At 26.8% G+C, this 11952-nt stretch overlaps 1 long non-coding RNA gene across 1 annotated transcript; it reads left to right on the forward strand.

Annotated features, from left to right (window-relative positions):
• Nucleotides 1–486: 486 nt before the first annotated feature.
• LOC117125825 lies at nucleotides 487–6443 on the forward strand. Its single transcript, XR_004448240.1, has 2 exons — nucleotides 487–4929; nucleotides 5012–6443. It is a non-coding gene; the product is annotated as an uncharacterized LOC117125825 (long non-coding RNA).
• Nucleotides 6444–11952: the final 5509 nt, after the last annotated feature.

Consider the following 11952-nt stretch of genomic DNA (forward strand, 5'->3'; position numbering starts at 1 on the left):
AATTAAATATTTATAAATCTAATTGTTTTTTTATCTTGTTCAGTTGGATTCTCATGAAAAGAAATCGATAGGTTAAACAAATGTTTCAAAATTTGTTGTGTTATTGTTTTGTCTATAAATTACAAAATTTATTGAATTGATATATTTAATTATTGCACCCTTAAATAATATTTTATTAAGACATTAGAGAACTATGTTTTGAGTTGTTTTATCAAAATTGTACAAAAATCTATGCTTTTTCATATTTGTCACGGAAATTTATATGTTAAACTTAATTTTACAAAATTCTTAACTTTGTCACGAAACAAAAATCTATGCTTTTTCATATTTTTCAATGTTCTCACACTTTCAAAGAATATATTAACTTAGTCACTTACTTATTTTTTTTTACAAAACAAAGTATCGGAGTCTTGAATGTTGAATTCATATTATTGTAATTGTACATAAGAGTTTGTGATTACATACTTAGTGATTCTTGTATATGTGTTCAAGAAAGTTTCAATGGCTTAGTGGTAACTGTCCTATATTAATGTCATAATAACCCGGGTTCGATCCTTTCCTTCGAATTGTTTTTCATTTTTTACGAAAAAATAAATGAAATGACGTGGCAATTTCAGGCTCTCTGATTGGTTGATTTTTTTATCCTACGTGGACACCCTCTCCATGGCTTATATTTGCCTTTTAGTATAGTATAGATACGTCTGCATCGTTCAAATAAACGGTTAATGATCATTCTCTGCAATTTTTCGGGCAACTTCATTCGTGTAATTTTTATACGTCATGTAAGACTATTTTTTTTTTACAGAGATTGTAGCTACAATTCAGGATTGTTACATTCTTTTTTTTTTGAACTAAAAGAATTGTTACATTCTTTCGACTAGCTTTCTCTAAGACCATGATTAACTTCAGTCTCTTAACTAAGGTTCTTAGTTTCGGCTAAGAAATGGTTCTTAACTTTTATTAGATTTTAATTAAAGAAGCTAAGAACTGTCTCTTAAATAAGAGATATAAAAATCGTCTAAGACAAAAAGTGTAAAAAGATAAAAAAAACAAAAAACATCAAACCATGAATTAAAAACCCCGACTAAGAAACTATAGTTAATCATGCCCTAATAAATATAGCATAAACAACAATTGTGACGTACACCTGTTAAAATATAAAATAAATCATAATATTTTACAAATTTTAATTAATATTAACTATCATTCAGGTACGGAACGTAGTGCGCGTGAAAAACAAGTATTATAGATTTCCCCATTAATATTGTTACAAACAAAATTAACATGAAATGAAATATAGTATAAATGTAAATCTAAAAGGAAAGCAAACGTAGAAAGCAAACGTAGACCAGAAAACGAAGTAATCTTAAATCTTGATAGTTTCCAATTTTAACTTTTTTCTGTTAAAAAAAAAAAACTTCTTTCTGTTCTTTATCCATTCTCTCCTTTTCAGCCCACCTTTTCTAGTCATTATTCTCCTATTTTCTTGTTTTGTAAATGTCTTTTGAAAAAGAGAAAATGATATTTGTACACCTGGAAGGCCGTACCATAAATTTGTAGTTGTTGTTTAATATTTGCAAATACATTTGAAAAAACGAATTATATAGTTCTGAAAAGTATCCAGATTGCTTAGCGATACCTTCTTGTCAAATGCTTACACGCTTCTTTTGTTGTTGTTGAACAGGCCCAAGGCTTAGACAATTAGGAGTCTTTTTTGGTTTGTCGACTTTTTTTTACATCGTTTGTCGACTATTAGTATTAGCCTATTAGGAGTCTGGATTGGAAAGTATAGTAGCTGATATTATATTACAAAGCGAACATTTATCTAATATATTCACTGTAACACCCAACTTATTAAAGCATGACACCTTTACACCTAAGTGGATAAGTAGGATCGACTTCTACCCTGTGAAGTCTTTTCCGAGCTCCGTAGGGGCATGGATCCCTTCATTTATTTATTAATTTTTTAAAAAATATTTCTAATCTTCTGGGTAATCTTTCTTTTCTTTATCGAGAATCTCTTCTCGAATAATTCTTAAAGCACTCAATTCTTCAACAAAGAATCAGATCTAAAAAAAATGTGTTAACATGATTTGGTATTAGCTTGCCAATACAAGGCTCTGACTATCCCGATATTTATTTTACGTAATAAATTATTAGTGTTTTTGGAAACTGTTCTAGGAATATAAAAGTGCCTAACTAAATTACTTGGTCGTATGACGCAAACAATGACCCAAAACGTCTTCTCAATCAACACTCTTCATATGTGCATCTACATGAGCACATATCCATAACACTATACTATTCTAAGAAAATCCTTTTTAAAAAAGAAAGATGTTATGCTACTATATAATAGGTCAGATATGGTCCGACGATGGGGCCAAAGGTTGCTTTACTTTAAGTTCTATTAACGTCCCTAACAATTATTTAAATAGAAATTCACTTTATAGTTTTTCATTAATTTGTCCCATTAGTAAATTCTGCGTCTCCTTGAGGCTGCTCATGCACGTGCCGCATGAATCCAATTCTATCAACATGTACTCAATAGATCATTAATTTTTATTAAAATTTATAATTTATGAAAGCCGGTAGATTTCAGTTTACGAATCAATGATTCAGTCTTTCATGTTGTTATCAGTAGAAAACTAATACTCCTTCTGTTCTTTAAAGATACACTAGAGCTTGATCCGCGCGGATGCGCGGATATTTATCTTTGGTTTGCAAAAAAAAATATTTATCTTATATAAATGATAATATATATTTCAAAAATTTATATATATATATATAAAATTATTTAATATATTTCTAAACACAATTATTTTCGAATTTATAATGAATAATTTTATTTTATTGTTTGATCTGTCAACTGTTACAACCCTATTTTTAAAATATAACTCGTGTGTTCGTGCAAATGTATTTTTTATGGATCAAAATTTTAATGTAAAATAAAATGGTTATCTATTTTTATATTTGATTTATACGATTAAATAATTCAATATATTATTTAAAATTTGTGGTTTATATTATGTATTTTTATAACACTTTTATGTTTTTTAGACGTACTTAATATACCAAAATAAAAATAACCACCCCGTAATAATAAAATCTTGTTACATTTTTTGACATTGATTAAGTATAATTTATTGTTTACCCAGATTATAGGAAACATTTTTTAAATAAATAAACATAATTTGTTATACTTTATTTTAGGAAAAATGCATTAATTAAACTATAAAAGATAAGAATACTAAAAAGTAGGTACATTTATTATTTCGGTGGCATTCAAATGTAAATAACTTTGAAAACTAAGGGGTAATTTATATTGGTACTTCTATTTTAATAATAGAGATATTCTAGAAAAAAATTTTGTTTCTAAAAAATTCATTTTTTACATTTTCAATGCATGTTTTATTAACTAATTGCAAATTTTAAAAATCTTAATTGCATTAATTGATTTTTTATTGGCTTAAAATTATGGAAAAAAAATAAACACAAAAAATATGCAAATTTAATGTGTTTTATTAAAATGTGTGAAAAAACTAGAAAATAAATCTTTTAGAAACAGAGGAGGAATGTTTAACCAACCTATTAATGTTGCATTTACATATGGTGATGTGTGTCCCAGCTAATAATGAGCTATGTAAATTAAGGCTGATTTATGAGAGAATGTGTTACAAAAAAAATGTTACAAAAAAAAAGATTTATGGGAGAATTGCTAAAACCAACCCAAATATTCATGTCAAACCTAAAAGTGTATCCCACTTTCATTCAAATGCAAAACCAACAAAAAGAGGTGATAAAAGTACCATATAACCCTTATAACCAAACAAAAAAATAGAAATGTATTTTACAATTTTGTCATTAATAAGTTTACACGTAATCGAAAGAAGTCTACATATATATAGACTTCCTAAGAAGTCTACTGTGTAGACTTATTCTGTAGTCTACATCGTAGTTTGATCTAATAATTTAATTTAAAATATATATAAAAATAATTGTTGTGATATTTTTAATTAATCATCAATATAATGATTAATATGAAGTAAATAAATTAAATTTTTATATAATTGAATAATTTTAAAGAATATACTCTAATTTGGTAACCATGTGTTAAACAATATGGTTTAGAAACAAAAGGTTATAACATGTTATATATTATAGTGGTAGATTTCTTAGGTTAGATTTATATTTTTTTGTTTTGTTTTATCGACTTAAATTTGTATATTAATGTTTAGTAGTTTATATTTTGTATAATTTGATATTTGATACAATAATTAAGACTTTTTATTATAAAGCAAAACATTTAGGGTTTGAGATTGTGGTTTTGGGTTTCGTAGACCAACAATAAAGTCTATTTAGCTGCAGACGGCTTTTTGAGTCTACATTTTTCAATTTTTTTAACACATTATATTTAAACTAAGTTGAGTTCCATAAGATTAAAAAGGTGAAATTATATACTATAACTATTAAAAAATAAAGAAATAAATTTAGTAAATTATATATTAAAATTATTAAAACAACAAAGAATAAAAAACAATAATGAAATTATTATAGCAGACTTCCAAAAAGGTCTACTATGCTACAATAAAATCCACTCCAAATTTTTAATTTTAGTAGACTTCAAAAGAAGTCTACAGCGTTGTAATTTTTTAACCTAGTTACATTTTTGTCTCCCAATATAAATAATTTATACAATCTCTCTCTAAAATGGATGCACAAGTTTTTAAAACTCTCACTTCTCTCTAAAACTCTCTCTCTTCTCTCTAAAATTCTCTCTCTCTTCTCTCTAAAACTCTCTCCTTTCTCTTCTTTCTCTCTAAAATTCTCACAATATTATCTTGTCATTTTAGGTATTATAATTCTTGGTTTTTATCTTCTCCTTTAAAAATATAAGTTTTAGATTTATAAATTTTAAATGTGTATTTTTATGTTATTTTTTTCTCACAATATTATCTTTTTTTGTACGTATTATCACTCATGGATTTCATTTTCTCCTCTAAAAAAATGTAAGTTTTAGATTTAAATGTGTATTATAGATCAAGCTCTGTGCATTTACTTTGCTACTATTTTATCTTATAAATTCAATTTTGTAAAATATTTTCAGATTTAAAATTATTTTACATTTCAAAATGTATAGATTTTTTCTGATATGAAAATTATCAGACAGTGTAGACTTTAAAGAAGTCTATTTATAAACTAAAGCTAGTAAACTTCATATGAAGTTTACTAAACCACAATGTCTAAGCAGAATTCATTGAAAGTCTACAAAAATATGACTTTAATTTTTTTTCTATGTTTTTAAATAATTTTATCTTATTTTGCAGGTATTTTCTTTCATGGTTGTTCTTTTCTACTCCCAAAAATGTAAGGTTTACATCTATAGATTTTAAATATGCGTTCTAGTATTTATATATATAAAAAGTTACATATTCAAATTCTATGTCTTTAATTTATTACTATTTTATCTATTAAATTATATTTTTAAAAGTTTTTTTTTATTTAAACTTATTTCATATTTTCAGTGTATATATTTTTCAGATCTATCTTTTTTTTATATAGTAGACTTCATTTGAAGTTTACTTAAAAGTCATGGCTGGAGTCTATTAGCCTTGACTTTTAAGCATATTTCATTAGAATTTTACTCAAATATGATTTTAATTTTATCTTATTTTTTATAATTTTATTTTATTTTACAGGTATTCTCTTCTAAAATTTTCATATCATCTTCCCAAAAATATAAGTTTTACATATATTCATTATAGTACATTTTTGTGTTTATATTGAACTAAATTTATAGATTCATACTTTATGTTTTTTCTTTGTTACAAGGTTGACAAAAAATAAAACTATTTTGAAATATTTTCCAGAACAAAGTATTTTCAAATTTTTTAAATGTACACTTTTAGATATGAAAATTTTCTGTTAGTGTAGACTTCAACTAAAGCCTACTAAACAATAACTTTACGTAGACTTAATAAAAAGTCTACTAAATATCACTTTATCTTACTTTGCAGGTACTCTTTTCCAAGACTTTATTTGAGACATCAAGATTATGAAAAATTAAGCACACTTGAGAATATTTTATAATATATTGCTTTGTAATAATTTCACATAATAAAATATTAATTTGTAAATAATTGTTTAATGCATAATCTATAAACATTGTATTCATTTTTAGTTGTGTTTCACTTATATGATATTATTAATTTTTTTGTTAGATATCAATTTTTTCACAAGATCTAATCAACTAAACAAGTAAAACCACTATAAGCTAAAACAATAACCAACACACATGTGAAAAGAAGGAAATCTATACAAAATTCCCAAGAAGTTTCAAGAGTAAAACTAATCACAAATTTTTGCAATAAGTTTCAAGTGTATAATTATAACACATTAACTTTTGATATTCATCCAAGACCATTAAAAGTTTACTAACATACAATGTAAAACAATTTAATCGTAAAAAAATATGATGAATAATACACAAATGCACTTTTAATAGAATTTACGACGTAAACTTCGACTTTAGTCTACATTTGTAGATTTACAAAGACGTCTACACTTATTATCTAACACATAGTCAAACCAAATATATCTAGTGTACTTGACGCTGGCTTGATACACAAAGGCGTACAAAGTGTATCTTAGATAACTCAATCAAGTTATGTATTTGTCGATCATTCTTGAGTCTGGTAAGGAATATGTTAGTACCATCTTCTCAATTTTCTTACCCAGATCATAATCTTCTTGTGCCATTTCAAGAAGTTCACCATGTGTACATCCATCATGCACAAGGAGCATTCTTCCTCTTTTCTGATTATTGACCACAAACTCCCACAAAGAATCTTTCACCATTTATTCTCCGTATACAACACGTAACATAGCTATTTCCGGAAAAAATATAGTTTACATAATTAGCGGATAAATATTTCATGTTTAATAAAACAATAAAGGTAGACTTACAAATACATCTACAATTATTAACTAACAACATAGTCAAATCAAAAGTATTATACTTACATAATTATAACAGATTTGTTTTTCAAAATCAGTCAAACTCATTAGGATTAACTAATACACACTATCAAACAAAAAAATCTTGAAAAAACTTAAAGAATAATACACAAATCGACTCTTTGAGTTAGTTTTTGCAATTGAAAAATTTACGAGTTACTTTCTATATTTGAAAAATTGTGATTTTATACATGTAGATTCCATTTCAGTCTACACTTCAAAATTGTCAGTTTTTTCAATTGACCAAAATTCACCCTAGATTTGACTTTGGAAGTAGACTTCATATGCAGTTTACATTTTTGAATTTTTTTTTCAAAGATGTTAATTTTGCAATTGACAAAGTTTGACTTTCTACGAGTAAATGGAAACGAAAGTCTACATATTTTTAGACTTCATTTGACGTCTACTCTCAAATTCGACGGGTTAGTTTTGCATTAGACCAAAATAAAATAGTAGACTTCACATGTAGTCTACCTTTTTTTTCTAAGATAAGAAGACTGCATATGAAATCTACAATTTAATAAATTTTTAATAAATTTTTAAACTTTTTAGTCAATCACAAAAGTAACCTATTCAACGAAGTCTAAGTTTTGGTCAAATGCAAAACTGACCTTAAACTGACATTTTGCAAACATCTCAGGCAATCTACACTTCGTAGACTTCCGTTGAAATCTACAATAAAAAGTCAAAAGTTCGGTCAAATGCAAAACTAACCTCTTTTGAAAAACTCCCAAGATTTATTATTCGGAATTTGAGATCCGCTCCGGATCTCGGATTTAATATCCAAGGTGCATGGATCCGAATAGTAGAAACTCGGATCCGTAAAAACCGGATCCAAATATCTTGACTTTTAAGTCTGGATATCCGGATGTGTATTTTAAAAATATATTAAATTTTAATTTTATTAATAATTTAAACAGATATTAGTTTTATAATAGTTTATTTTAATTTTATATTATATATATATATATATATCTTATAACAATATTTAATTTATATCTTAATTTTAGAATTCTAGTATTAATATTTTTTATTTTTTATTAATTTTACAGATCTGAAACCTAATATGAATACCCGCGGATAGTATAATATTTAGACGGATGTTCAAAATCTGGATATTCAGAAACTACGGATCAAGATCTGGATATTAAGACCAAGATCCAGATATTAAATCCACGGATCCGAATACTCTAAATTTTTCATACCCGGATCCGTCCAACCCTTAATGTAAATAGTAAACCATAAGTGCCTTGTATTTTGGAAATGACTAAGCTATTACGTTAAAGTTATTTATATAATGTTTTGAAAATAAAACTTGATATGAAAGACAGTGACCAGCTTAAATATGTTAACACAGAAAAAATATTTTAGTATTCTTGCATTCTTAACAACTAAACGACTTGTAAATTTATAACTAGATTCTGATCCGCGCCTAAAAGCGCATGAATATTTTTAAGAAAATTTTATCAAAGAAATAAATGTTTTAAAGTTTTATTCTAATATATATATATATATATATAATTATATATTGTATTTATATTAATATGAACTTATATAAGATATTACTTAATTTTATTTTCAAACTTTTAAATCTTTTCGTTATGAATTTTTAATTAAATCTGTGAAATTTATTTGTTTAGTTGTGTGCTATATATTTTTGATAAATTTTGAATTTCAATGTCAACTTATTCGATTTTTAACTTACTGACTCTAACATTTCATTTATATATTATATTTAATTCAATATGGAAGCTTATTTAAGTTTAAATGAATGTAATTTCTATTTATGAAAATAAAAATAAAATCTGTTAATTTAACTGTAGTATCTAAACCCAAAAGAAGTTATACTTATTTTTTTATTTTGTATTATGAATTATTTGAGTGTTACTCAATTACTTAATTTATCAAATTTTTAAAACAAAAATTAATAAAAAGTTATTTAAAGGTGAGAGTTAATGTTTTTTAGTGTTTGGATATAAGATAGTAGTGTAATGTTGTTTCCAATAATTAACTTATGTAGATATAATGTTTTAATTAATCATTAATGATATTTTAAGTAATAGGGTAAATTACATATTTACCACTTTCATGGTACCACTTTTCATTTTTACCACCACTAAGGAGACATTTTCAAAAATATCTTCTTCATTAAGTGCCAAAAGACTCTTATGCCCTTGTTATTTATATATATAATAAATCATTATTTAAATTAAAAAAATAAATAAATAAATAAATAAAAAATAAAAATAAAAATAAAAATAAAATAAAATAAAATAAAAAGTAATTTTTTTTTTATGTTTTCGAATTATACTTTTTCAAATTCAAACTTTTTATAAATTTTTTTTTGAAATTATTTTTTTCGAACTTTTTATTTTTTTTTGCAAATTTCTTTTTGAAAAACGAAAATTATGTTTGAAACTATTTTTAAAATTTTTTTATATATTTTTAAGTATTTATTTATATATTTATTAGAATCCTAAATTTCACATTCCAAAAACTCTACCTCACCCCTCAACTCTAAACCCTAAGTCTAGATTAGTTAACCCTAATGGTATAATTGTGTTTTACCCTTCATTAAAAGTGGTTAGTGTAAACATGAAAAGTAGTACTATGAATGTGCTATTTGTGGCAATTTCCCTAAGTAATATTAGTATATTACACATGATTAAAGGTTGGGTCCAACACAATGTTCATGTTTTAATAAGATTGATTTACTTATTTCACCCGTAATAGAATATTGTTTCCCACATTCTTAGATATTTTTGTAACGTCCCGACCGTCCACAGCTAATAGCCACTCATGCCCGTTCACTCGGTCAGTGGGCCCCATTCCATCCAACAAACAGTGGGTTAATTTTTTGAAGGCTGGAAAGTCTTGTTTACTGACGCTGCAATAATTAAATGACTTTGCCTCGTGCTTTGGTCTCACTCACACGATATCAGGAATCACTTTTTGATAGAACACCCATCCTTCCACTATTTTAGTTCAAGCACGCTTAACCCTAGAGTTTTAAATGGATGTGTAGCGGAAAAAGTAAGTGCACTTTGGTGACATAGATAACCAAATCAATTCTCTTAAACTATTCCATATACCACAAACTGAGATGTCAAAATTTACATCCTCTCAAAGAACGCAACACCTTTGTTGCTCCCCAAAATTGTTATCCGTATTAGTGTGAGCCCTCACTAATGGTGCATTGACTTTTTGAAGACTTGAAAGTCTTGTTTACTGATCATGCAATAACTACGTTACTTTTTTCGTGTTTTAGCCTCGCTCACACAATAACGTAAATCACTTTCCGATAGGTTACTCATTATTCCACTATTCCATTTCAAGCGCACTTAACCCTAGAGTTCTAAATAGATATGTGACAGAAAAAGTAAATGCATTTTAGCGATATAAATTGTCAAATCAATTTTTTAAGTCTTTCCATATATCATAAATCGAGATGTTACAATTTTGTTTTTAACGTCGTTGCGGCCATTCTTCCAGTATGACTTATGCATGGTAGTTAGAAGTTAGAACCATTACTTTGAAAAAATAAACAAAATCACTTGGAGTTCGTATAAATATTTAGGTTTACAGGAGCGGGGTAAGCCTTGTTTATGCCAAACATATGAATAAAAGAGTGAAATTCCAAACACGAGGTAGCCACTCGTGGTGGCAAACCACTTTATAAGATAGCACTTGAGAATAATTCACAAATAGGCAGAAGCCAAGTGTTTACTAGTGACGTCTCTTTTCAATCTTCTCGTCTTTATATATATAGATATAATATTGTAAATTTATTGATGAGAAACATCCCACATCGGATATATAAGAATTAATCTACTACTATATAAAGGATTAGGGCCAATCCACTAATTGCCAATTGGTTTTAAGTTGGAAGCCCATAATAAACCCGAATCTAACATGGTATCAGAGCGATAAGATCCTTTGACCTAATTTACTACTACTACTGTACCGATGTTGGGCCCTCTGTGGATGTTATTCCCACATTGTCCACGCTTCAGACCTAGATGTCTGAGCGTGAGGGAGGGTATTGATGAGAAACATCCCACATCGGATATATAAGAATTAATCTACTACTATATAAAGGGTTAGGGCCAATCCACTCATTGCCAATTGGTTTTAAGTTGGAAGCCCATAATAAACCCGAATCTAACAAAATTCTCCAATTTGAATAAAATTGCTGTATTTTAATTATATATATGTGGATATAGTGTCAAATGGAATTCACCAATATCTATTAACCTATAATGGATCACACGGCCACCATCATATGAATGTGTAGCTTTACACACAAATCATTTGCACGATCCAAGTTTCAGAAAAAAGGGAATTATTTAAAATGTTATCTACTTATTAAACTTATCTTGCTGTAGTTAGTTTCCTCCTACTAGACAGTCCAATATATTAGATCATGCATCTTTTATTTTTGTGCGACAGATCATGCATCTTTTATAAATGAAGATAAAAACTATATTTCTCGTCTTTATTGTACCTAATTGTGGAACTTATCTTCTCTCGCTCTATACATGCATGCCCGTGAGACTTCTCACGTCATGCATTGATCGTAACCCTTGGTGCTAAATGCGTTGTGTGTGTTTTGTGTCTATATGCATCCTATTAATGAGTTAATGCAAATACAAATATAGAGCCACTCAGGACACAAAATATACTAACAAAAAGTTAATTTCGGGCATGCAGAAATAATTATATAGAACCCAAGTTCAAAAATAAAATTATATTTTTAAGCAAAAAAATAAAAATAATAATTATAGACTTCTGAAGATCTCAGTTAACAGTTCTAACTTCAAGGCTAGATACATTAATTTGTAATGATGGTTTATGGTCTCAAATCTAATTGTGGGAATCAACCAGACATGTACAACTTTTGATTAATTATGTCTATAACGCTACAACCAAACAATAATT

Source organism: Brassica rapa, chromosome A06, assembly GCF_000309985.2.
Source record: "Brassica rapa cultivar Chiifu-401-42 chromosome A06, CAAS_Brap_v3.01, whole genome shotgun sequence".
Taxonomy (NCBI): Eukaryota; Viridiplantae; Streptophyta; class Magnoliopsida; order Brassicales; family Brassicaceae; genus Brassica; species Brassica rapa.